This window comes from Hesperophylax consimilis, chromosome 4 (assembly GCF_061612785.1).
Source record: "Hesperophylax consimilis isolate HC1 chromosome 4, BYU_Hcon_1.0, whole genome shotgun sequence".
Lineage (NCBI taxonomy): Eukaryota > Metazoa > Arthropoda > Insecta > Trichoptera > Limnephilidae > Hesperophylax > Hesperophylax consimilis.
The window spans coordinates 19,268,983-19,295,271 of record NC_142839.1 but is presented as its reverse complement, the minus strand read 5'-3'; the positions used below and the strand labels follow the sequence as shown (position 1 = coordinate 19,295,271).

The window sequence follows — 26,289 nt, the reverse complement described above, 5'->3', positions numbered from 1 at the left end:
TGTTCAAAACGTGACGGCACGCCATTTCATAAAAAACTATCAGAAGATTCAGAATATATCTGAACACGTGTTCACGCAGCTAAGCTTGTCCTAATAAATATAAAGGCGAAGTGCGAAAATATCAATTTTTATGAACACCCGCTCCGACATCTCCATAATACATATTATTGTTTTACCGACAGTTTGTTATGAAACCTGTCAACTCAATCGTTTAAGTCCCGCTTTTATCAGAAATATGAACAATTTGACCAGATTTTTAATAAATTAGCAATATCAATAGTTTTCTCCGTGCACTTTACAAAAAAATCAAGCCATACAATAAAATCTATGGATCCAACCCACGGAGGAAGGAAGAGAAACCTTCCTTCTTCCGTGATCCAACCTCTGAGTTGGTTTTAATGAGAAAATTTTCCTATAATAAGAAGTTTTCGATAGTGAACAGCACTCACAATCTTAAAATCGGGAACAAATGTGTAAATCAAATTCAGTAAAATAAGTCGGTTGCTTTCAAAATCCTAGAACATTAGATTGATTTATTTTTTAACACTTTCATTCGCAGTATATGTAAGTGTCACGCTTATGGATTGAACCTTAAACACAGGGTGTGTCTCTTTTAATTAAAATGTACTTTTTGTTTTCAACAACTTAAAAGTACTCTATTTTAACTCCCTTAATTATCTTCCTTTCTTCACCCACTTTATATTTTGTCTTCAAATCTATGCGCGCTGAGAGAAACTGTCACCAAATAATAATACCAAATTTATGCACCGACCGCTAATAAATTACCATATAATATTATAATAAGAGAAGATTTTGCATCGCGTATTTAAATCCTTTCATGTGTGGGAAATTTTCCTGCTTATCTTATCACTTGGATTAAGGCAAAAAACATGAAATTCTTTCAGTTTATAACGCAAACAAATATTTGAGACAAAACGACTTATTGGTATGTTTATGTAACAATCGTGGGAGGAATACTTGTAAGAACATTATGCACTGTCCGAGGTTACTCGATCATTAAATAGACCCATCGCCTCCGTTCCAAGAATCTCCTACGGCTAAAACTAAAGGAATGGAAATTACTCAATGCCACAAGATTATAGGATTTAATTGTAAGGACGATTGAGTCGTCTTGTACTTGCTAGCGGCTACACAAATAGCAGGCGGCTGGGCCATCAATCTGGGGAACACCGTTGGCATTCAATTTCCTCACAATTAGGGTTAGTCGATAGCCCGGTTTTGTAGAATTCTAGGCTGGTTTCAGATGGTTCGTGTTCAAATCCTACCGCACGTAAATTCACCAACGTGATTTGTCATTTGACAATAAAATGTATTAATTGAATTATTTCTAAGGAAACCTAAACCAAGAGACTCGTAATTTTATATGGTTTTGATACTTCTTTGATTAAGTCAATTAAAAAGTAGGTATTTTGACTGGTATCAGATAATATATTTTACAATAAAAGATATAAATTTGTTTTAGATCACTTTAATTTTAATTGCACTTTACCGGTTTCGGAAGCACCCTTCCTTCGTCGGGAGAATATTAAAACTTTTAATATTCTCCTGACGAAGGAAGGTTGCTTCCAAAACCGGTAGAGTGCAATTAAAATTAAAGTGGTCTAAAACAAATTCATATCTTTTATTGTAAATTATGCCGAGCCACAAAGTAAATGCTTATTACAAATAAATATATTTTACATACAAAGATAATGTTCTCCGCTAAGACATTCAAATGTGTTCAATGATTGTTCTAGTGCCTAATTTTAATAGTAAGTGGAGAATGGTGCTTGTGCCGCGATGGACGACTTAGCCAGCCGAAGAATTGAACTCCCTGTGCCTAGGTGGCACCCAAACGCCATGCCAACTTAACCGTTCATAGAATATAACTAATTGGCGAATAACTTGCTATTTAGTGAAAGTTAAAATTGACATTTCTCAGGAGAATGACCATATAACAAATTTACCCACATTAATCCAAATTCCAAACTAATCATTTTCAGATAAGCCAGTACAAAAACCGTTTTATGATAAATCGTCAATGCACTCATCAGTATTATTAAATATCATTCAATCATTATTAATAAAGCGTGTGTTACAATAATTCTACAAACACTATACTTAATCCCGAAATCCCTTTGGTAAAATACTACGTAATAATAAGTAAATATTAATTACATGTATTATTTGAAAAAATACGTAATACGTGTTAAGGGGATTAAAGCCGTAATTGGGTAATGCATCGATTTCTTCAAATCAATCATTGCCTAACCATGAAATACCTATGGCTTTAGATAGAGTGACATTTAAAAATTACAAAGGTTTTATATTTGCAAACCATTATTTTATTAAAATATTTTTAATCCTCTTCTGATAAAAAAACAACATAACAATGCTAGTTCAATCGTAAAGAACACTGATCATATTATATCTAGAAGTGTGATGTTTTCCTGTTTTTTTTCTCAGTTCTTATAAAATTTCATATATTCACGCTGGATTTTAAAAAGGTTTTCATTTACACATAGACAATCCTCGCAGTCGAACTCAATATATGTAAATTATATTTTGTATAATGAATATGTACGCGCGTTAAATTTTCTATACATGTTTCCTGGCGGAATTTGGAGGTCTTCGGAAAACTTTGACCCTGGTTATCTATAGATTCTTGTCAATTTAAATGCTGCTAGACAGAAATTTATGTTCATCGGGTGTCGACTTCAAGTCTCCGTTGGAGTCATATATTTGCACAAAATCATTCTCTTTAATTTCACGTTGGTACATACTTTAGTATATACATAAATCAACATCAAACCAGCCAAATTCCAGCATTAACCAACAAAAACCATTATTACAAAATCAAATACTCTAATTTATCGTCATCAAGTAACACAATTTAAGTCTACAGTTGCGAACAAAAGATATTATCAAAAAGCACTCGAAGGATATTGTTTCAACAGCTTTGTAAGCCGGTGATAATTTATTTCATTAGAACGTTTTCTTATTCTTTCTTGCATGTGTGTATTATTATTATTCATATATTTATATTATACTCTTACTATCCTTATGAGTCTCTTGATAAAAATATACCTGTGTATACATTTCTTCTGGATGAATCTGCATGGACTGTTTCAAATTTGTAAGCCCAGGTTATATGTTTTCTTCTAAGTTTATAATGTTGTCCTTCCCGGAATAAGTTTTTTTCTAACTCATTGTAAATAAAATATTATGAACAATGCAACTTTTTGAAGTTCCTGGCACAGTTCGGGCTTTACACAGTGTTTTTCTAAATCAACTGTCAAATGTAATTGACATCTTATAATGAAATGTGAAAAATTTCAACAAGAAGTATCAAAATTCTGCTTTAAGGGGTGGGAAAGGAGGTTGGTTTTTTTTAATTCTCATTTAGACGGTAACCTTTCTCTTGTTTTGGGGGTCAAGTGTGTAAAATTTCACTATTCATAATATAAAAAAATAACCCCTTATCAAAAAATGCCTTTTAAATTTTATGGAACTGATTAATTTACTCTACATTAATGGTTGTTTAGAAGTTGCATGAAATTTAAATTACATTTATAAGTAAGTCCCGTTTATATAGATAGAAGATATACAAATAGATTTAAATAAATAAATATCTTTGAAAAATGAGAAGTACGCCGTCGATGATAATCTATTCTGGAATTTTTTTCTGTCCATAATACTTTCTCGTTATCTTGGATTCATTTTATTGAAGATAAATATTAGATATTCTTACAAGCAAGCTGAAGACAATACATTATTTATTAATATATACGTATACACCCGTACGGGCTTTTTAAAACATGTGATACATAATAATTTAGGAGTAAAATTAGCTATTAAAATAATTATATAGAACCCAAGCAAAAGAATATGCTAACCTTAAGTTTTATTAGTATTATTGAAGTATGTTATTATGCCCTTCTTATAAATATGTTCCGTGCACTTGAACACATCTACTGCTTCTGCGAAAGTATTGCCAACTGCATGCAATGCAATCAAGGTATAAGCGGGCATCTAAATGACTCAGTCCTCATATTGTTGTTGCAATTAAAAATAATTTTCAATTGAGTAGTCAAGTTGAAGGTGATTTGGCTCAGTAAATTAGGAGTGTCTATAATTCCATTAATAATTCTAAAAATCAAAGTGAAATTTTCTATCTTAGAGTTTTAATAATTTTAATTCTTTTAATTCTTGTATACCGAGTTTACAATAACAATTAGTAGATGTACATAAGGGTGTTTTAAAAATAAAATGTCATATTTTTATCGGGGCACCTGTTTACATGCTTTCAATGAAAAAAAACAGACACACACACATATATATATTTTATTTAAATAAATTTTAGGGGTCAAATCATTGATCATGGTTTCGAGAAACGCGCCGTTTATGACAATATTGCAATGCTTCAGAATAAACATGTCACTGCATGCATCATAAATAATATATCAGATAAGGTGAGCACACCCTTTCCAGACTCCTCTGCAGTATTGTAAATAATAGGAAATTCATTTGAAACTGTTATTATTGCAACTAGAGTTTTTGTGTAGAAACGTACTTTTTATTCTTAGACTGAATTTTCGATCGTGCTTTATAAATGGCGTCTACCAGTGAAAGTGTTATTAAAATGAAAGATAAAAATTGCTTGTTGGACACCTTCCAAAAACTTTGTTTTAATCAACAATGTCTGTAAAGAAGTTAGAAGTTTTTATTTTATTTTTATAAAACTGTAGTGAGGAAAAACAATAACCAATCTTCAACTTCTACTGCGTATTGATGTTCTGCAAATATGAGAAAAAACAAGTATCCCTAAGACTAAAGAAACATAAAATAGCAAAAAAACTATAATAATATTGTATCGAGTGGATAACGTTAAAGAAAAATATAGAAAATAAAGCAAAATATTGATATTGCTCATGCCAATGCACTGGAAATGATTACTATCGAGAAAGAGAGACTGCTTCTACTCACTCTGAGGGAAAAAGACGACCAGGACAGAATGGTAGTATATATTGTTTAGAGAAAATGACAAGAAACAAGCTTTAAAAGTACAAGAGTTTGATAAGTTAGAAAGTAGAAAAAGGCGATAATTAGAAAACACAAAAGTCTCACTGAAAAATGTTCAAAAGTCATCAAAAACTATTGGCCACAAACAAAACAAGAGGACAAAGGCGGTGGATTCCGACCCAGAGACGTCAACGTGTTGAAGATGTAACCACAGCAATGATTTATTTTGCTACACATCAGTTACGTTAGGTTCAACCACGGAACGATTACTGAACCTCGTTTATATATATTTGAGAACTAAACTTTTTATACTTTTGAAAAACACACAAGTTGTTACAAATTAAAGATTGATTTTTTTTCAAAACAACCGCCGTTACGCGTGATTTTATGACGAAATATTTGTATGGAAGTATGATGATGACTACAGCAAATCTAAGACTTTTATACATTTTATGAAAGTTTTTAATGATACATCAAAGAGAGGAGTAGCGTTCACAGAAGAGTACCTACGGTCGTCTTCACACCATCGATGAAGATTAGAACATCCATGGTAAGTTTTTAAATGCAAAGAAAATACTTAGTCATTGTGGTAATTCTATAATTGTTTACAATATTTTATGTTTGGCCATATTAGAAAATGAAAAATAAAAAGTTTCATAAGAACGTGTCATTTGGTGACAGATGTAGCATTACGTAGCCCTAGTGGTTAAGATTTGCAAGTTTAGCCAATTCAATTAAAAAAACGTTTTTACTCTAACTCTAATTCTTATAAAGATCTTATTAGTTAATCTAGTATAGTATAGTTAATTAGTAAGTCTTCGTTAATCTATTTAATAATTAATTAGTTTTTTATTAGCTAATCTTAGCATTACTAAAAATACTTTATTGATTTTTACAAAAAAATACTGTAATTTGCAATAGAAAGCAATATGAAATCTAAGAAATATGTTGTGTGACATTGTGTAAAAAGAATTGGAAAACTTACAAAAATAAGAAAAATCCCATAACGTTCAATCACTAAAATGGGTTTACTTCGCTCTGGTGAAATCTGTATTGCACTATTGTGTAGTTGCACGGATAAGCATTAATGAGACTAACGAATAGTAATAACTCCAAAAAAAGTGTTTATTAAAGTTATTTTTTTAAAAATAGTTCCACTAAAAAAAAAAAATTTTTCATTTTATTTTGGAATAACTTAATGAGTAAAACCTCAAATTTTAATATTTAATTAATGACGACAATATTAGCGATTACTAAATGAAAATTTGAAATAGAAAAATCAGAAAAAGATACGGTCACATTTAGGACTTGAACCCAGTACCTGTGCCCGGGTAAGGCAACGATACGGGTTCAAATCCTAGATGTGACCGTATCTTTTTCTAATTTTTCGGTTTAAAATTTTTGTTTTGGAATCGCTAATATTGTCTTCAATAATTAAAGTTTTTTTTACTACAATAATCTATTTTTAAATGTGTTACAACTTTTTTTTTTGATTTTCTGAGATTTGAACTTTCTTACCCAGGAACTGGAGCCGAAAACTCTACTAACCTCACCAAATACGGATCGAGTAGGACTGGCATTTATTTCTTATATTAACCGCTTGGGTATCAGTGAGTTAATTTCCGCTTCCAAGATTTGCATTCATTCATCCATCGCAAGTAACCCTAAGACTAAAGAAACCTAAAATACCAAAAACACTTTAATAATACCCAGTGGAGAAAGTTTCGAGTTTTCAAGAATTGTGTTATTTTCCACTTCCAAAATTTGCATTTATTTATCCATTCATTCTTTCCTGAAAAATAAGAATAATTCAGATAGATGCATTTTAAAGACAAGAATTTTTTCAGCCGTTAAACTTTTTGATAAATAAGGTCCTACCGGTTGCAAAACTTTTTGAAAAAGTTCTAAGAACCTTAAAAGTTTTTGAGGAATCTGAACTGTCCCCAACGAAAAGTGTAAGGAACTAAATAGGGTAACAGATTACGCTATTCGAATCAAAGCGTTTATATAACTACATAACGCTCTTTATACAATCTCATACAGACTTGTCACAACTGACAGCTGATGTGTTATAAGTATGGGCATGGCGACGATGATGCGCCCTGACCTGCTAGCCAGACAATATTCGAAAGTTATGCGAGGAGGTCAGATCAATTTACGGAGGGCGGTAATCACGTGGCTGTCATCTGTCAAGGATCCCATACCAAGAAATGATATTCCACGGCAGTTCCCTAATTGATCTGATCCACTCTCCTGAGGAAGATTATAGCGTAGTGTGGCACCTGAATTTATAATACGGATAAGTCACGCACATATTATGCGTTATGCGTATAGCGTAATGTGTCTTGCGACTTGCGGCTCCTAGCAGCATGAATTGAGTGCCTTAGTTTTCTCTCATATACTTTAATGTATTTTATGCGATATTCGTTCTTTATTTTATGTTAATAAATTATTAAAATCGAAAAAAAAAATGTCGACACCACACAACCTGACTGCTTTTTTTTGCCAACACATAAAAAAATATTAAAGCGGCTATTAACTCTGTCTTTGATGGTTCAGAAAGGTGATAAAATACCAAAATATGATGTACTGAATATCAATATATTTAATAGATTCAATATAAAAATTCAGCACATCAACATCGATGAGGATTTATAACTTCAAAAGGAACACAAAATGCTACAAGGAACTCGACTAAGCTTTGCTGAATTTACCTTAAAAATTTTATTATAACATTTTTCATCGTAAAATCCACTTTTTACTTAATCAATAACATTTTATTTGCCAGGATTTAATGAAATGTTATTATATTTCATAAACTATCCTGTCAACGTTTCATAGATATATCATATATGGAGTGTTTTGTTGTTTGTAATTATTACATCAGTAAACTGCACGCACAGAACCTATTTTTTAGAACATTTCAACATATTTTTTCATCAATATTGGTCAAAATAAACAAAGAAAGTGCAAAACACCGCCACCAAGTACAAAATAAGTTCAATTTATCGCCGTTTAAAAGAATGTCAAAGTCAATATGCAACGCAAGCGCCTCTAGCGGCCCGAGTTATTGATATAGAAACTATTTCTTTGGAGTTGGACGTATTTTCAATATAATAGGGGAATATGGTTTACCTTTATAATTTTTAAGAATTAGCAAATAGACTAGCTCTTCAGTTAGACTCGAGCATGTTTATTTACTAAGTAATACAATTAGTTGATAGAATTATGTGAAAAATTTTTTTTGATTCATTTATTATTTCTAAAAAATATTGCATTCAATAGTTTAACAATAGTTTTGACGTTTCCTTAGAAGCTCTGTCCTCATTTTTCGGCTTATTTCCTTCCGCCTCAAAACAATTTCCCTGTATTTTCCTTGGGCATTGGTACTCCTATGTAGTGAACACACAATAAATGGGTTTAATGAAACATAGCATTCCCCTTGATTTTCAACGCGTAATAAATGCAAGCATTACGTAACGAAGGACGCATCAATCAGATCGCATGACATATTCTTTTTCACAAATGTCCGTTCCACGTTCCATCTATGATAGTACGGATGCGACTGCAAATATTTAAAGAATTTACATTATTTTTTGCAAACGCTTTTGGAAAATCGATAACATTTTTACATGCTGCTATCACACGTCAAACTGACGTTTAATTTTTAAAAAAATCACTTTAGAGAAACATGTTGTTATCAGTATAAAGATAACATGATAGATTAGATACATCTTGTCTGTGACGTGAGAAGCCGCGAATCGACACGGAGGTTTGACGTAGAACCATTGTAATTTTCTAGTTTACTCCAGAAATATAAATACGGTTTATTATAATATAAACAGGTCTTTATTAATCTTCAATTAGCATTACTTCCAGGACGAGAAACGAACATCTGCGGAACAAGTAGTAAGATTGCTCGAACTTTAAACACGACGTTGTTGGGGTAAGCAGATATTATTTAGCACTACACATCGCTAAACTATTTGAACATACATTAAACATTTTTGTGAATAGAGCGAAATTGACAAAATTTTAATTTTTAGTATTTAGTCTTGGTGCACACTTCAAGGCTTTTTCCGCTGCAGCTCTGCAATATGAATGATTATTCGAATATCAATTTATAATACAGTTAAAAATAAATTAGGTTAGGTTTGTTTGTTTGTTCTTTTTCGTCAATGTTCCTTTTTTTTATGGACCATTTAAAATGCGTTTTTGGACTGAGTAGTAACAACTCGTTCTCATGCTACCGTCGTCAACTGCACTTATCTTGTCTCGGAGTTTTCATCGACCTTGATCCATTGAATAAGATGAGACGATTTCAAGCATGTGCACGGACAAAAATGAGTACCTATTGCTGATAAATTCTGTTAAAAACGGGATTGCAGGCCGTTTTCTATTAAACTTTTAGCACATTCATAATATATCGAAAAAACGTGTTCATGCACCTGCGTTTGTCCCGACAACTTATAATGACGAAATATTAGAATTTTATGAACACGTCCAATAGTATTACAAATAATTTTAAGACATTCTTTATAAATTAGCAATCTTTTATATCAGTAAGTTTTCTCCGTGTGGCATGGGTCACGTTTTTTTATAACAACGATCTTATACTGCCGAAATCATCTTTTTTCGTTAGTTTTATCTTGTATATATTCTAAGGACGGGTTGTTTCGGAGAATCTGAACAATTCATCAAATTTCAACGTTCATTTTCAAGTTCTGTGAAAGACTTTTTCAAGTTCTGTTTTATTTCAGTTTTGTCAAGCAACTAGCTTACAATGATATAAAAACAGAACTTGAATAAGTCTTTCACAGAACTTGAAAATGAACGTTGAAATTTGGTGAATTGTTCAGATTCTCCGAAACAACCCGTCCTAAGAAAAAAATTCGTGAGCACCGGCTGCGGGTTCAGTGACAACGAAAATGACCAGATTTCCTCAATGGAAAATTCTTCAATATCCCAAAGTAAAGCTGCGATAAACATTATCTCAGGCAAAAGCGCAACCTCCATTTGCTACTGGCTTGACTGCATCTAAGTTCAGTGACCAGATTAAACCTTGTTCCCCTGTGCTCGGATTTTTACATGAAACCTTTTTCCCGTTTTTTGTCCAAATTTCCACATGAGAAAAGAATTATAAATCTATCTTTTCCATGATGCTGGACGATTTATACTACTCAAATTTATGTTTGGTTTTTTTCCACTGACATTTTTCTGTTCAAGAGTCTGTGGAAGGTGGGCAATTTGATTTTTATACAAACTTACAGTTTCATTCCGATATTCATGAAATTGTACATACTTGACCTTCAACACAAGAGGAAGGTCATTATCTACATAAGATTTTGAAAATCTACCCCTATCCCCCTTTCCTACCCCTTAAAGCAGATGATGCTTCGTGATGAAATTTCGCACATTAGACATAAAAAATAATAGGAAAATTATTGGTTACATTTGATTTAGAAATACTTTTTTTAAATCCATGGTGTAAATCCCGTACAACGTCGGGGACGTCGAGGTCAGCTGGTACTAAAATAAAACGAACTAACACGAAAAAAAAAACATAAAGAAAAACGAAACCATAACTTATTCGTTACGTATACTCATATTTAGAAAATTAGTTAACTTACGTTCCTAATAACGGCACCATATAACGGCAAAGGGAATAGAATTAACTTTTTAATGTTTCTGATAATCGATTAAGTCGCAAGGCAGTAGCTCAATTAGACTAGATTTCCTTTCACTGTCAATTTTATGTCGCAAAATTCGTAGTTATGAAACGGTGTGTTTTTTTCAACTGGGTAGGTGGTTTTCTTAGCGTGTACAGCAACCTCATAAAATTCATTCGCTTAGTCTAAATACTCCGTAACCCATGATTTAGCCAGATATTACACGTATATTCGTAATAATTTATTCTGTCGTTATAACGGTCGCGGGTCGGGGTCGGGTCTGATGGTGTGATACAGCGGAGTCTGTACGTGTGTCAGATTAGCCTTACCCGTAGGATTTAATGTGAATCATAAAATAGAGGTTAATTGTAACCCACGTGCATTCCCGCTAATGTTCGCATCAGTTAAATCCCCTTCAAAGCTATTTCATCTGAATATAATCTGGATGATAACCATTCACTACGTCTGGCAGCCAAGTTGCTGGAATTTGAGAATTAATTGAATTTAATGAAATCAATTATTATTTATTTATTTTTATCAACAAAATTAGGTGGGCCCTTATAAAATAGGATTGACATTAGATTTCTACATATTATGAAATTTTAACACTTCTCTTCCGTGGAAGCTTTAGCTTGTGGTTTGAAGAGGATTGTAAAGTATATTATTGTAGTTGTTTATTAGTAATTATTTTATATTACAGATAGGTACATATATTATGTAAGAAAGTAAAAAAATACATTTTTGGTAAATGTGAACAATGTAATGTAATATGAATTATTGTGGTGAGCCGTTACTTAGTTTAAGTATTTTATTTTTCTGAGTAATATTATTTTAGATAAAACAAAGAATATTTAGAATCTGGTGGTTTTTAGTAAAAATTTCTTATTACAAACATAGTTTTAGGTGTAGGTACTCTATTACATCAATAGTTACGAACGATTTTTGGTAAACAGAAATTAAACTAATCAATAAAGCAGGAAATTTACTTGACATCGAAACAGATTTTTTTTTTGAATGGTGAGCTCTGGCAACATGAAATTTCTTCTGCTTTTTTGGCTTAAGTTTTTAGTTTAACCCAGTAATTTTAAGATGAAAACATTACTTTGTCAATAAATAAAAAAAAATATTGATAAAAATATTAAGGTACAATATAAGATAAAACAAAACTATTGTTTTTTTATAGGGTTAAGTTGTAAAAAAATGGGTTTGATTATTAAATAAAACAACAAATACGTCTAGGTGTATTTTTTGTATTCGTAAGGGTGGATAATGTACCTATATTCACTTAAAAAACATTTGAAATACATACATCGTTTTTAAAAAAAAAATATCTTAATTTGGACGGCAATATAAGTCACATTGCAAAGACACTGTCAAGCGATCACGAGACGAAGCAATATTCGTAGAAGTCGGCCCTTGGATAGTTGACCTCTTCGATATGTGAATCTTTTATAGAACTAATTACCATCACGCCATTTACTCCAAGTAATCAGTAACTTTATATAAATGGTTAAGTACTAATGTTTTGTGAACACCTAACTAGAATAACCAGTGCTGAGGTGTTTACATGTTTTGGATAAAGTGTTATTGTATTATTATTAGGTTTGTAGCAGTAAAAGTACATCATAATAGTATATAGACATAATAACAATAATATGTATGCAGCCCGGTACTGTCTACAACTAGGAGGAATTCCCGATTAAGGAAAGGCAACACTTCTGCACTGACCGCTTCATGTTATCATGTTTTGGTATTATTGCTGTTTTGTTGAGTTCTTCTAAAATTCTTCATTTCTATCTTCTTCTTCGTCCGTATTTTCAATCAACCTCAAAATATTCCCATATTTTTATGACAGTAGTTAACAGGTAAAAAAACAAGTTAGATCATTCAGATAAAAAAAAATGAAAATTATAATAATACTTTTGAACCTTGATGGTTATTTCATAATCGTAAACACGAAATGTGGGATACAAGACGTCTTCGGAGCTTAGCAAATGATATAAATTATTACTGATTAGTGATTACTCCTTATAAGATGAGTTGAGCTGGTTAAAAAGGATTTATTATAAACCATTTGCAGTCTGAACATGATTGATTACTTTAAACGAGATAATAAACATGATAATACAGAGAGAAAAACATAAGATTAAAACAGAATTAAGAAAAGCGTTTTGTATTCTTTAGTAAGATCGATCGACAGTTTCACAGCTTTAGGAGTTGCAAATTGTTAGTATAATGTTACTTTCTTGTCACGCGTCATACAGCTTTTTTAGGCATTGAATTTTCGATTAAACGACCCGTCCTTAATTGTAATTCTAAACATTCAGTCCATTGATTGTTGGCTGACCTTCGATTACCATAAATGCAATCCTGGACACTCCAAAGTGTTTAAATGATCTTATTAAATCGATATTGGTATCACAGTCACCGGTTACGTTATGCATTCAAAGGTCGTGTCCTTAGAATTACCTTCAAATACATTTGTTGTAAAAAATACATATTTTGTGGAGCAATAGTATTAATCGGATTCTGAGTAAGCAAGTATGGTGTGGTAGTCAACTTGTTTGAATAACTGAAATCACGGTTATTAACAACAAGAGGGTACTAAGGTGGATTGGCGGCAGGTCAAATCAGTCAGCGGTGGAACGAGGCACCAATGTCAAACCTTTAGCAGTAAATTAGATAGGGTTAGATCCTGTCACATGATATGGGAGCGTATCAACTATCGCCGATCTATGACCAAACTGCAAGGAATGTCAAAACGGCACAACAAGTGAAAGTGATGCGTTTGCTGTGTACGGATAAACAAAGGCGGGGGCGCAACTGCGCGTATATGCTATTTGCAGTAGTATGGGCGAATGATATTGGCGACACTTTTGTGCGCGCGTTTCTATAATAATAATGATTCTAGGCCTATCTCTATTGTTTCTATTATCTATTATAGTAATGCACAACCATTTTTGCCGAAGGGTTAATGAATCAGTTTTCAATATGTTCGCGCGCGACAGGGGGTGGGGTACCTACAATTTGTTACCAGTGGAGGCTCGTTTGAGTATGATAGAGTGCTTAGTTCGATAAATTCTACATTATTGATGATGTTCACAGAAAGATTTAATTTTCAAACATTCGGTCTATTTTATGAAGATTTTCAGGAAATTTCAGAATAGGCAGGGCACTGCACCGATTTACTGAAAATCTTCATTCAAAAAATGGCATCAATAAAGCAATATTTAAATATTAAAACTCAAAACACACCCAAGATCTACGAGCCGCCACTGTTTATTACAGCTAATTTTGCAGTTGATGGCGTCGCTAGTGGAGATAAAAATAACATAAATTATCTAACAAACGTCCTAATGTCCGGAGTCAGTAGGTATATACCGATTGTAAAGCAAACATGAAACTAAATAAAACATGCTTTTTGTTATCCTTTGTGCTATGCATAAAAACCTTGTTATGTAAACAGTTTATCATTAAAAAATTGTATTATAAATGAAACAAACCGGGTCGGCAAAATTTAACCTGCATAAAATATCGCATTTTAAAACGCCAAATCTTTAGCTGCCATGTCCAAATTTTAATAAAATATTTAATATTTCAAATAATTTTTGTAAGATACATAACTTTCGTATTTTGTAAAACAGTAATCATTCAATTTATCAGTAACAGAACGCATGAAAAAGCGCTGCAGGCGAAACATTTTCCGTCTCCAAAGTCTAACCTATAAATGTTGTCGAGTTTTTGTCAATCTGAAATCTTAAAGAACATCTTACAAATTGCTAGTTATTTTGAGCGGTTGGTTCAAAATATTTATTACAGGCATTCCGCTTTTCGTATTTTGTAAATGAAACCGTTACATATATTTTGTTCATCGCACCTAGAAATCCGAACGATTGCTATAAGAAACACAAAAACTCACTTTCTGTGTTTTTAGAAACAACATTACATGGTCGTGTACTCCCCGGGGTTTAAGATCACAGGGGTCTATCTACAAAAAACATAGTTTTGAGATAACAACAATACTAAGTATCAAGTGTAACAGTCGATTGTTTCAACTCTGCGTTATAAAACTAGTTAATCCGCAATAAATCACTGCAATAAATAATTTCTCGGTGGTATCTCAATAACTATTGCCATTCGAAACCGTTGGTGTTTTTAAACCGTACTCCGTGCAAACATTATTATAAATTTAAAACGAAAAGTGACATTTACTCACGACCCTGAGTGAGCTGAATATACATTTATAATAGTAGTTCCCGCTTAGTGCTGCAGGGTTGTCAAAACTTAATTCTTGTCTAAAATTAAAAAATAATATTTATTTAATTGTCATTATGAATAATAACGATAGTGCCGTGTCATCATTAAATATGGCGACAGAATCAATTAGTGCCCCCCATAAAGCCATCACCGATCCTGCACTTAAAATCACCAGGGATCAAATGACAAAAATATTGTCACTACTATCAACCGTCTCTGGAAACATGACAGACGTAGGAGTGAAGGTGGGGATTCTCGTGGGTAAAATTGATACTTATGAAAGGACAATTGATAAGCAACAAATTCCAGTAAACTGCTCTCCAATAAATGATTTGCTCGCGGAGGCAGAAGAAAGAAAAATCCGATCGAAGAATATCATTCTCTTTAATGTTCCGGAGAGCATCTCGGAATCTACTGCAACGACTATCGCAATGGATAAAGAAAAAGTTGTTTCAGTAATAAGTGATATTAATAGCGAAATCATACCAAATGTCGTTAAGATGTATCGACTGGGTGTACAAAGAGCTAACAAAACAAGACCAATTAAGATCGAATTTAAGGAATCTGTATCGGCGCGTGAGGTTTTATCAAGAAGTGCAAGAATCAAAAATGGTATCAAGGCCAGTAATGATCAAACTAATTTGCAGAGGGCTCAACTTCAGGATTTACGAAACGAACTTGACACGAGGAAGAAAAACGGTGAAACAAATATCACAATCAAATACGTGAACTCAGTCCCAAAAATTATAAACTGTGTACCAAAAAACTACGACAGCAAATAATAAAGTGCTATTATCAAAATGTGAGAGGGATCCGCACCAAACTTCCCATTTTGGTAGCATCGGCAGCAACCATCAGCAGTGATATTTTCTTTTTATCCGAAACATGGCTTGACTCGGGAATTAAATCTGCTGAATTAGGCTTCCCTAATTTTAATATATACCGCACGGACAGAAATTCTAAAACAAGTGCCAAAACACGAGGGGGTGGTGTAGCCATTGCTATCTCAAAAAATCTCAGTTCCTCAAAAATATCCACGAAGAATCCAAGCATCGAGCAAATTTTTGTCAAAGTGAACACTTCTGGCGGAAAAATAATAGTGGGATGTGCGTACCTACCTCCAAATTCTGACGTTCAATGCTACAGCAATCACTGTGAAGAGGTTGAATCAATTTGCGCCCAATACCCACATACAAAATTACTTCTAGTTGGTGATTACAACCTGCCACATTACGACTGGTGTAATATAAGTACTGACAATTATTGTTCCAATGTTAAAATTCGGGAAGTTAGAGATATGGCCCTGTTCTTGGGACTAACTCAGTGTAATTGTGTTTATAATATAGGTGGCCGTACATTGGACTTGGTCTTGTCTAATGTGTCTGATATATGTGTTGTGAGAAGTACAGAAATACTTTTGCCCGTCGATGTTTACCATCCGCCACTAGAAATATGTATGTCTAATCTTAAACCAATTCCCACTGTAAAAAAGATAGAAGAAACTCGCAATTTCAAAAAAGCAGACTATGTTCAAATTTCTAACTTTCTTAAACAGAGTGACTGGTCATTTTTAGACACTGATGCTGATATTAATGTACAGCTTGTAAAATTTTACTCCATTGTTAATTCTTCAATCAAAAATTTTGTACCTTTGACAGTTTATAGGGAAACTGAATTTCCGAAATGGTTCTCAAAAGAACTGATTGACTTAATTTACGTCAAAAAAATATCGCACAAGAGGTTCAAACAAAGTCGCCTGGCTATCGATTATATTGCCTTTCAAAAAATGAGGGCAGAATGTAATAAGCTCTCTACTAAATGTTATAACAGTTACATGTGTGTTGTCGAAGGCTCTCTCATAGAGGACTCAAATTTCTTTTGGAAATATGTTAAATCCCAAAAAGAAAATGGAACTCATATACCTAGTACTATGTCATTCGATTGTAAACAATCACAAAATCTACAGGAAACTGTTAATCTGTTTGCTGAGTTTTTTGGTGGTGTATATGTTAGTAATAGTGTAGACAGTAAGTACTCTTGTTCTAATTTGGTTGAAAACCTTGATATATCTGACTGTACAGTAACTATAGAGGACGTTATGTCTAAGCTGAAGAGTCTCGATTCCCGCAAATCCTCAGGACCCGATAAAGTTCCACCTAGATTCCTAGTTAATTGTATGCATTCATTGTCACATCCCATACATAAGTTATTTATGAAGTCACTCTCATCAGGTGTGTTTCCTGACCTTTGGAAGTTTAGTCATTTGACGCCTATTTTCAAAAAAGGAAATAAGAGCGAAGTAACAAATTATAGGCCAATATGCATAATGTCTTCTTTACCCAAACTTTTCGAAAGCCTAGTACTAGACAAGTTGATATCTCAATTTAAACGAGTAATCTCACCAATTCAACATGGATTTATTAAAGGAAGATCAACGCTTTCCAATTTAATATTATACACTAATGATATCGTTAATGGCTTTATCACATCATATCAAACTGACTCCATATATACTGACTTCAGTAAAGCATTTGATAAAGTAAACCACAGAATCTTAATACGTAAATTAAAATTGTTGGGAGTGAGAGGGAGCATGTTTGAATGGTTTAAGAGTTATCTGTTGGGAAGGTACTTAGCGGTAAAGGTTGATTCATTCACTTCTTACAAATTTGCTGCATCAAGTGGAGTACCGCAGGGATCTCATCTGGGCCCAATATTATTTTGTTTGTTCATCAATGACATAGTAAATATTTTTAGCAAAGTCAAAGTTCTGTTATTTGCCGATGATTTGAAGATCTACAGAATAATTAAAGATGATAATGATTGCGCTATTTTGCAGTCGAATCTGAATAAACTATTTGCTTGGTGTTCAGAAAATGATTTGCAACTAAATATTAGTAAATGCCAGATTATTAGTTTTTACAAAGGTAAAAATCCTCTTCATTTTTCTTATTTCATTAATGGCGCTAATCTTCTTCGAGTTTCACAGATTCTAGATCTCGGTATCTTATTCCACGAAAGTCTACAGTTTAACTTACACATCGATGAAACTACTAGCGATGCAATGAGAATGCTCGGTTTTATTTTGAGAATGGGGGCAAAGTTTAAAAATGTGTTAACTTTAAAACATTTATATTGCTCATTAGTACGAAGTAAAATAGAATATAATTCAACAGTATGGTCACCGTTCTACAAAGTCCATTCTCAAGCCTTAGAAAAGGTACAAAATAAATTTCTTCAGTACATCAATTTTAAAATGAATATTCCCATCGAATTTATAAATTATAATAACTTACGTACCGAAACCAGACTTCTCAAACTATCGGATAGAAGAGTTCTAACTGATATATTATTTTTATTCAAAATTATCAAATCTCTCATTGACAGCCCTGAATTATTGGAATTAATTTATATGAATGTACCTGCCAGACAAACTCGAAGCATAGACACTTTTAAATGTAACAATAACCTCAATACTAACTACTCTTTGTACTCACCAATTCCAAGAATTCATCACCTTGCAAACAAATATTGTAAACTTATCGACATATTTGGTGTTAATAACTTTGAGAGTTTCAAAAGGCAACTAATTTTAGACCTTTTTGCTAATTATTAACTTGTAATATTTATTAGCTTTAAAAAAAAGATCTTGTTTTCATACTTTGATTTACTAAACCATATTATTTTCTAAATACCTTATGAGTAAATTATATTTAGCTATTTTATTTATGTACATGTTACACTTAAATACATATACTGTCAACTTACTATGTAAAAGCCCGATAGGGCGTTAATAAATAATAATAAATAAATAAACGTAAATAAAGATTGTAATGCTCATATGCTCAGCTCTATGCCCAACTGATACGCCCGACTGTTTTTCTTAAAGAGCTGTTTGTACGAGATAGAGCTTCGAGTGACCAATAAATATGATTATGGCGTTACCGAAACCAAGCTTAACTCAAAACAGTTAAATTTTGTAGTTAGACCCCTGTGATCCTAAGCCGCTGTCATATAAATATCAAGAATAGTGCATAGAGAATTGGTGGAACCCACACAAGCGATGCGAAACGTTCGTTGTGAAAAAATTGGTCGGTTAGTGGCTGAGTTGACACTTGCGTTGTATTACCACTTAGGCATCGTGGGTTCCATTCCTATACAAGTCTTCCATCATAGCATATTCGTTTCACGTGAAGGTTTTATTTTTTTTAATTGCGGATGGTGGAATTATCAACATCCGGCACAGTGGTAAAATCCCGGGTTTCGAGTTTGCATTTAAAATTAGTCTCACTAGTTTTGTTACTCGGATTTGCCTGAATTTCAACAAAAAATCAGTTGAAATTAATGTTTTTTATCGCATTACAATTTATTTGTGTTCTCTCGACTACCATTCTAGGCTTACCCTTAACATGGTAGTCGTACAAATATTATATTATAATGCAATCAATAGCGTTCGTAGAGTTTATTTGTAAGTAGAGGGTAGAAGTGGGTAGGCAGTAGGAAAAACTACGGATTGATTGATAACAAAAAAAAACTTGCCCCAGATATTTCAGTTTATTTTATTTTATTTTTGTTTATTGCAGAAACAAACAGTACATAATTACATAGATGACAATAGTTACAAAATTATAAAAGTTAGTACAATAATTGGTACCAATGACATGTCGCTGACATATATGCATATAAGGTATATTATACATTTTACGGTTAAGTTACATTTTTAAGTTAAGTTAAATTTGTGTGCTGGGGAAGGAGAGAGGTGTGTGTGAGTGTTTGTAAGTGTGTGTGTACGTGTGCATGTGTGTCTGTGTGTGGTTGTATGTGTTATGTGGTTATACGGTTATGTTAGATATGGTTAAGTTGATTGGTTTAACCGATGTTGGTTGGGGTTACCTATTCAAATAACCGCCTCATTTGTGAAAATTGCAAGCCATATTGAATGTATAAAAATTTCAAATATATTCCTCCGCGAAATTTTAAAAAAATGATGCCACAATGTGTAGGACGATAATTATTTCGTAATATAAAGTTGTACATATTAATAGAGGTACCAACAGATAGCGCTGATATACATTCATGATTTGTCCCAAAAAGGACAGCCTTTAAGACACTAACACAAACGAGTCGTTCCTTGAATGAGTATCGCGCACACATGTACAATTTTTGTATGGAATAAAGACAACATTTTGAATATAACATGTGCGTCCATTTTAGTTCCTGTCTTTGGCACCTTATAAGTGGCAGTGCTTATATAGACGGAACGCCTCTGAATGTAATAACTATAATAATTCGGGGGTTTAAGATCACAAGGCCTTACTACAAAAACATATAGTTTTGAGATAAACGCAAATAAAGATGGGAATGTTCATATGCTCAACTTCATCTCTTAAACGGCTGTAGAGACGAGATAGAGCTTCGTGTTACTAATAAATATGATTACGGAATTAGCAAAACCAAGCTTAAATAATTAAACCATTTTTTTGGAGTTAGGCCCCTGTGATTTTGAGTCCCCGAATTATTATAAGTATTACATATTATAGGGGCATACAGAAAAAAAAACGATATGTGTTGATTATTGAAATGGATATCTCAATGCTTCATAGATCATTACGGTTAGCTCCACAGCATATTAAAGAAATATGTTCTAATTTCTTAACGCCACAGCCCACTGACTGGCTGATTCAAAGAGATTCTCTGCTTTATGGTTACGATTTGCTTTATATTTTGAACTATCTTTCACGAGTGCAGAAATGATTAATTATGTCAAAACATAAAATGTAGTAGTGATAAATTAGATAAGTTCATGGAACTTATGGGACAAAGTATAAAATATATATCGAAATAACTACGTTTGATTCTGCGAAATTCAAAACCACGAACAAAGTTACGTATTCTCAGTGAAAAGTAATCTCCCTGCAAATTGGAAGTCTTCATATTTAAACTAATAATTTCACGTGTCATATGATAATTAATCGTGGGTAAATTTGCACTGTAACATTATAATCATTTGAAACAGCAGAAAATGTTTCTCTTTCCAGTTAATAAGGCCGGTTCTATCCGCTATTCATCACGACATGTTTAAGAACGGCCTTAACACACATTGAATATCACGCATCTTTATTCCGCTAATTTTATTTACCACTTACGTAGGTACTATTATTTAACTTCCTTGGTACTACTTTAAATTGTATTAAAGTGTGCAATCTTACATATTGTCTTTTAAATTTAACCATGACCACTATTATCAGGACGGTCTGACCGGAATGCTAATAAGTACATAGATACAACATTTTCCTATTAGGCGAAACTATATAGTATTTTCGTATCCGTTGGGAAAGGAATTAATGGACGAAGGACTTATTTTAGGATTCAAATAACTGCTCCCTTGGATGTCTTTCAGAATATTAATGCACATACACGCAATGTATTGGAAAATATCTGAAGTATATACCAATTTACTAGTAGTTAGTAGTAACGGGCTTTAAAAAAAAATCGTCAAAGTATTTTCCGAATGTTCTATCTTTGGAGAAATATGACGCCTTGTCTTATTTTTTGATAGGTGAAAAGGATTTTTCAGAGCTCTATACCCATGACAAAAATGGCTTGAGCTGAAAATAATTGAAGTATAAGCGCCGCACAGGAATTGAACGCACGACCTACCGATGAAAACTAAGATGCGTTCATATTCTTAGATTCGGAGTATATAACAAAACGTGTAATAAGCGTCAGGTAGTTTGAGAGCACCTCGTTTATCTGGCACAGTCGATCGATAATGTTGGTGAATTGTAATCGTTCCCGAGTATGACTGCAGATCGCCAACGAAAAAAAAGCAGTTCACCATGACTGTTTTTAATTTATTCGACTTTAACTGTCGTTTGCAAGTTAGCGATCTGCTGTCGTGCTCGGAAACGATGACAAGTTATCGACAGTTTATCGATAAATCCTGTATAGATCGGCCGTACTAAAAACCCTGGCCGTTAGGGCAGTGTACGGAGGTGCACATATATAGATTTCCATTAAAATTAACAACGTCGCAATAAAAATTTCCCTATCCTAAAATAACACGAGCACCTTTCAAATTTAGTAAAATAAATAAGAATAACCCTCCTCCATCTATTCGCTAGTCTTGAAAAGATTCTAGACTACGTCTTCTCATTTCATATCCAGTATTGTATGACGTTTATGGTTGCATTTTCTATTAACCGGGATAACAGTCTTTTCAAAAACTCATCTAAAAATACTTGAGCCACCGCTTCATACTTTATACTTCATGCGTCATACTTTATGCTTTATGGTTGATGGTTTCATACGTCATCTGAAGACAAAACTTTGTCCTTTCAACTGGCTGTATGTTTTGATGCTGCAAATAGGGGGAGAGTTTACCTAGTAAATGGAATTTTTAATGGCTCATTCAATGGACACAATAAAAGCAATATTCCCCATTTTACGAGAGTGTGTATGCAGTAAAGTAGATACAGATTTCTGAGAGAGGGTTCAGTTGAATGCATATTGCTACTAAGTTAGTATGCACATATTAAAATAGTAAACTGAAACAAAAAGTATGCGACGGGGTAGAGGGGCGGAACTTGTTTTGAAACACTGGAGAGCACCACCCGGTATCGGCGAGATAAATTACGTAGAAACTGGTCAACTGTAAAACATATATTATGCTTTGTTAAAACTATTTTTTTCATGCACCATCTGTTAGCAAACACTATATTAATCTACGTCCAGGGGTGAGTAGGTACGCGATTGGAAGAAATTCACCATAATATACTTTTTTCCTGGCACTTTATCCTATTGCAGGTTAGCTCATTTCTATTTGTGAGGCGGGGTTAAGTAGTTAGCTCCGTTTCGTGGCTTAGGAAAAGTGCCCGGGTTCATGGGGTAAGTTTTGTTTAAGTCTTGGCGGCCGATGCGTTTGCCCACCTACTGCGTGGCGGATCCAATCGGGAGAAGCTGGTTGATAGAGACCCTTTGATATCTCCAGCCGGACTCTCTGAAACCATCGTCTTGCACCGCAGTGAGAGGAGTAGATTAACAGGTATGTCACTCCTGGACATATTGATATCCAGACTCCTGCCTATCCTTTGTACCTTTTTTTCTTCCCAATACTTGCTTTCCGTCCTTTTCACAAAAAAGACCCTCCATAAAACATCTCCAAAGTGACGTAGGCCCTGAGGTATTTTTTTCCTCAGGCCCTACTGTGTGAGCTAATGTAAAAAAATCTTGTCAAAAATACCCCCAGATAATGCGTGATAATTATTTTGTTCATATATATATATATATGAACATAGTATATAATACTTCAATTTGGGAGGCGGGTTTCATTCATTCATTGGATAACCAATACCAATGCCATTGGTCACCCCAAGTGATTCGATACGTTTGGTAGCAGGGGTGCCGGTTTTACGGGGTGAGGTTTGTCAATGTCTTGGTAGTGGATGCGTCTGCCCACCAGCTGCGTGGAAGGCCGGATCGGGAGAGGCCGGATGAGGGAAACACTTAAACATCTCTGGCCGAACACTCTCGACCCCAACGGCTTGCATCGCAGTGGGAGCATGGGATGCATTCGTCCGTCTCTCCTAGACACAATGACCACCAGATTCCTATCCACCCTTCGTATCTTTTTCCTCCACAGAACTTCCTCTCCACCTTGTATTAAAAAGACCCTCCGAAGACGAAAAAATCATTCAAACTTAGACTCCAATCTTACGAGGAACAACTTGAATACTTAATTTTTACTACTCTGGAGAAAGAAGACAATTTGCTGACTAAAATTACAATAAAATTATTCATGCTAAGTTTAAAACCACTCATCATTGTCTTGCAATATTCAAATTAAATTTCCTAATACATGTAATTTAAGGAGTCACAATACATTCCATATTGAATAATGTAATAACAATATTGCCTACTTCAATCCAATGTCACGAATGTGCCGTTTATACAATGCTATTTATTTAAATAACAGCGTCATTTTTAGGGGCTTCTACATTATGTATAGTAATTAAACATACTGATTAATAATAGTATGGTTGATAATTATACACAGTTAATACAAAAAACTTAACTGCCTTGAAAAAAATAAAATAAAATATATTTTTTAATTGTCTTTTCTACTCTTTCCAAATCATTAATCATGTTTATCTTTTATTTACCTTTATTGCATTTATTGTATCTTACTAAATTAATTTTGTTTTTAAGTATTTTTGGCATTTCTTCCTAGCGATAAACTGTGAATCATGTGAACATTTTGTAACTGAACTGATTTAAAACTAACGCTCTCCCAATACATATTTTATAATTATAATCATGTCTCTATAATCAAAGTGTCATGGAAAAACCTAAATGTAGGCTATAACACTTCAGTTTCACATAATTCTCTGTCCAACTCTCCCAAAATGATAGAAGCAAATAGGTCAGCCGAACTGATCAAAATAATTGTCACCCGATATTATCGGTCAATAATTTTGAGACCGATCGAATTACAGAATATTGGAAATTGTAGAATGATTCGTTGCTTCAATGGTGATGACCGTCAACATCTTTTGCTGCACTTGTCACATTATCATGAAGGTAATAAATTTGTGTTATTACAAACGTATCATTTCCACGCACGTGCTAGCTACCTGGGTCACCCACATAGCAATTAAATAGTGTAATCTGTTGTTCCCGGCGGGTCATATTATACGTCTGAAAATCACGTGCCTGGTCTGCCGTATTTGTCCAAATAATAATCGCTGCTACGTTTGCTCATAGACACATCGCGGCATACAAATTTGAAAAGTAAATCATGAAACAAAGAAGCGAACGAGTATTGCAGATTCACTGATATCAAAGTGCAAAATATAATTGTTAAATTTTGTGTTACGTCAACATTGAAGGATTTTGAAAGATTTAAAGTTTTATTTATGATTATGTCTTATAAAGAAAATGTTCTTATGTCGGAAGCAGACATCATAAATGTAATTATAGTAATAGTTATTATTTTTATCGGGATGAAACTATGCGTAGCCGCCTTAGATTAATCAAAAAAGAAGATTGGTTAATGAGACAACGCGCGTGGTCGCATCGAACTAGGTCCAGTGGACACACAGATAAAAAATGAAATGTGAAATTTTTTTTACACATCTTCGGATCTACTGGATCTGCCCTGATGATGGACACTGCAACTCTGTCCGAAACGTCGGCTAAAGAAGGAGTTAGCGCAACACGGCATAACACCCCAAAAACAAACAACAAAAAATTTATACAAAGTTAATAATCCCAACCTAAATATATAGTATCACTAATATAATATCATTGAGCATTTTTTTTGATAAATTTATAATTCAACAAACTAAGAGTTGCAACTTTTAGACTACAATAAATAAAATAAATTTATGGTGATGTTTCTGTGCCAAATCCGCTTACTTCCTAATAAGCACAAATTATTTATAACACTTCGATGCAACTTCAACTAATGGTGAAATATATATTTCACAGTTTTACATTCATAACACAAGACATACTCCATGTTTGAAATTTTCATTGTTTTGTGACGTGTGCTGGAAGGTTCCACGTCAATCGACACATAGATAATTTTTTTAAACAACCCAAACTAATAACCTAATAACCTATTTTGGGTGTGTTTTTCCGTCTTGCCCAATGTAAATGGTATTAATTTAGTTGAAGTTAAGTGTTATTTAATTAATTTTGACATATTTCGAAGTAAGCGAGTCGAGAAATTTTACCGACACATTTCACCACCTTTTTAAAGTTTACTTTTAAAAAAACTTACCAAAAATGTTTCCAGTATTGAAAAATTAACTTTTAAAATAACAAAGTGCGAATGTCACATAATCATAGTCCTGCACAAATTGCGAATTTACGTAAAATCGACGTCAAAAATAATAATATCGGAAGCACCTGAACAACGGAAATACTAATTTGACAATATTTAATGCTAATTAGTGAAAATTCAGCCGTTAATTATTACACTTTTCGTCACACCGTCGCGAACATAATATTATATCATGGTAGGATATAATATTGGGCACACTTCCGCGTTTAGGACTAAACGGACTCAACGGTTCCGGCATAGAACCGATTTGACACTAAACAAATAATAATCCTTAGCTATAGCCATCCGCCGCTTGGTGGTGCCCACTCGCGGGTCGAGGTGATGAGTGATGCGTAATGAGTTGGTAGGTACTTACCACTAAATGCATATTAATAAACTTAGACGTGCGTGTAAATTGTGAATGTTGTAACGCACTGGAATAAAGTTGAATTTTTTGTCCATTATTGAATTCGTTTATGACCTGTACATTAAAATTAAAACCACAAATAAATATGA

The 26,289-nt window shown here is 33.3% G+C and overlaps 1 protein-coding gene across 1 annotated transcript in view; it reads right to left on the bottom strand.

The window, feature by feature from the left end:
- The window catches only part of Nha1 (Na[+]/H[+] hydrogen antiporter 1), a 98,208-nt gene extending 72,345 nt beyond the window's left edge, over nucleotides 1-25,863 (bottom strand). Inside the window, exon 1 of the mRNA XM_089631281.1 lies at nucleotides 25,732-25,863. The gene's annotated coding sequence lies outside the window, so the exon portion shown is untranslated. The remainder of the gene's footprint in view (nucleotides 1-25,731) is intronic.
- Nucleotides 25,864-26,289: the final 426 nt, after the last annotated feature.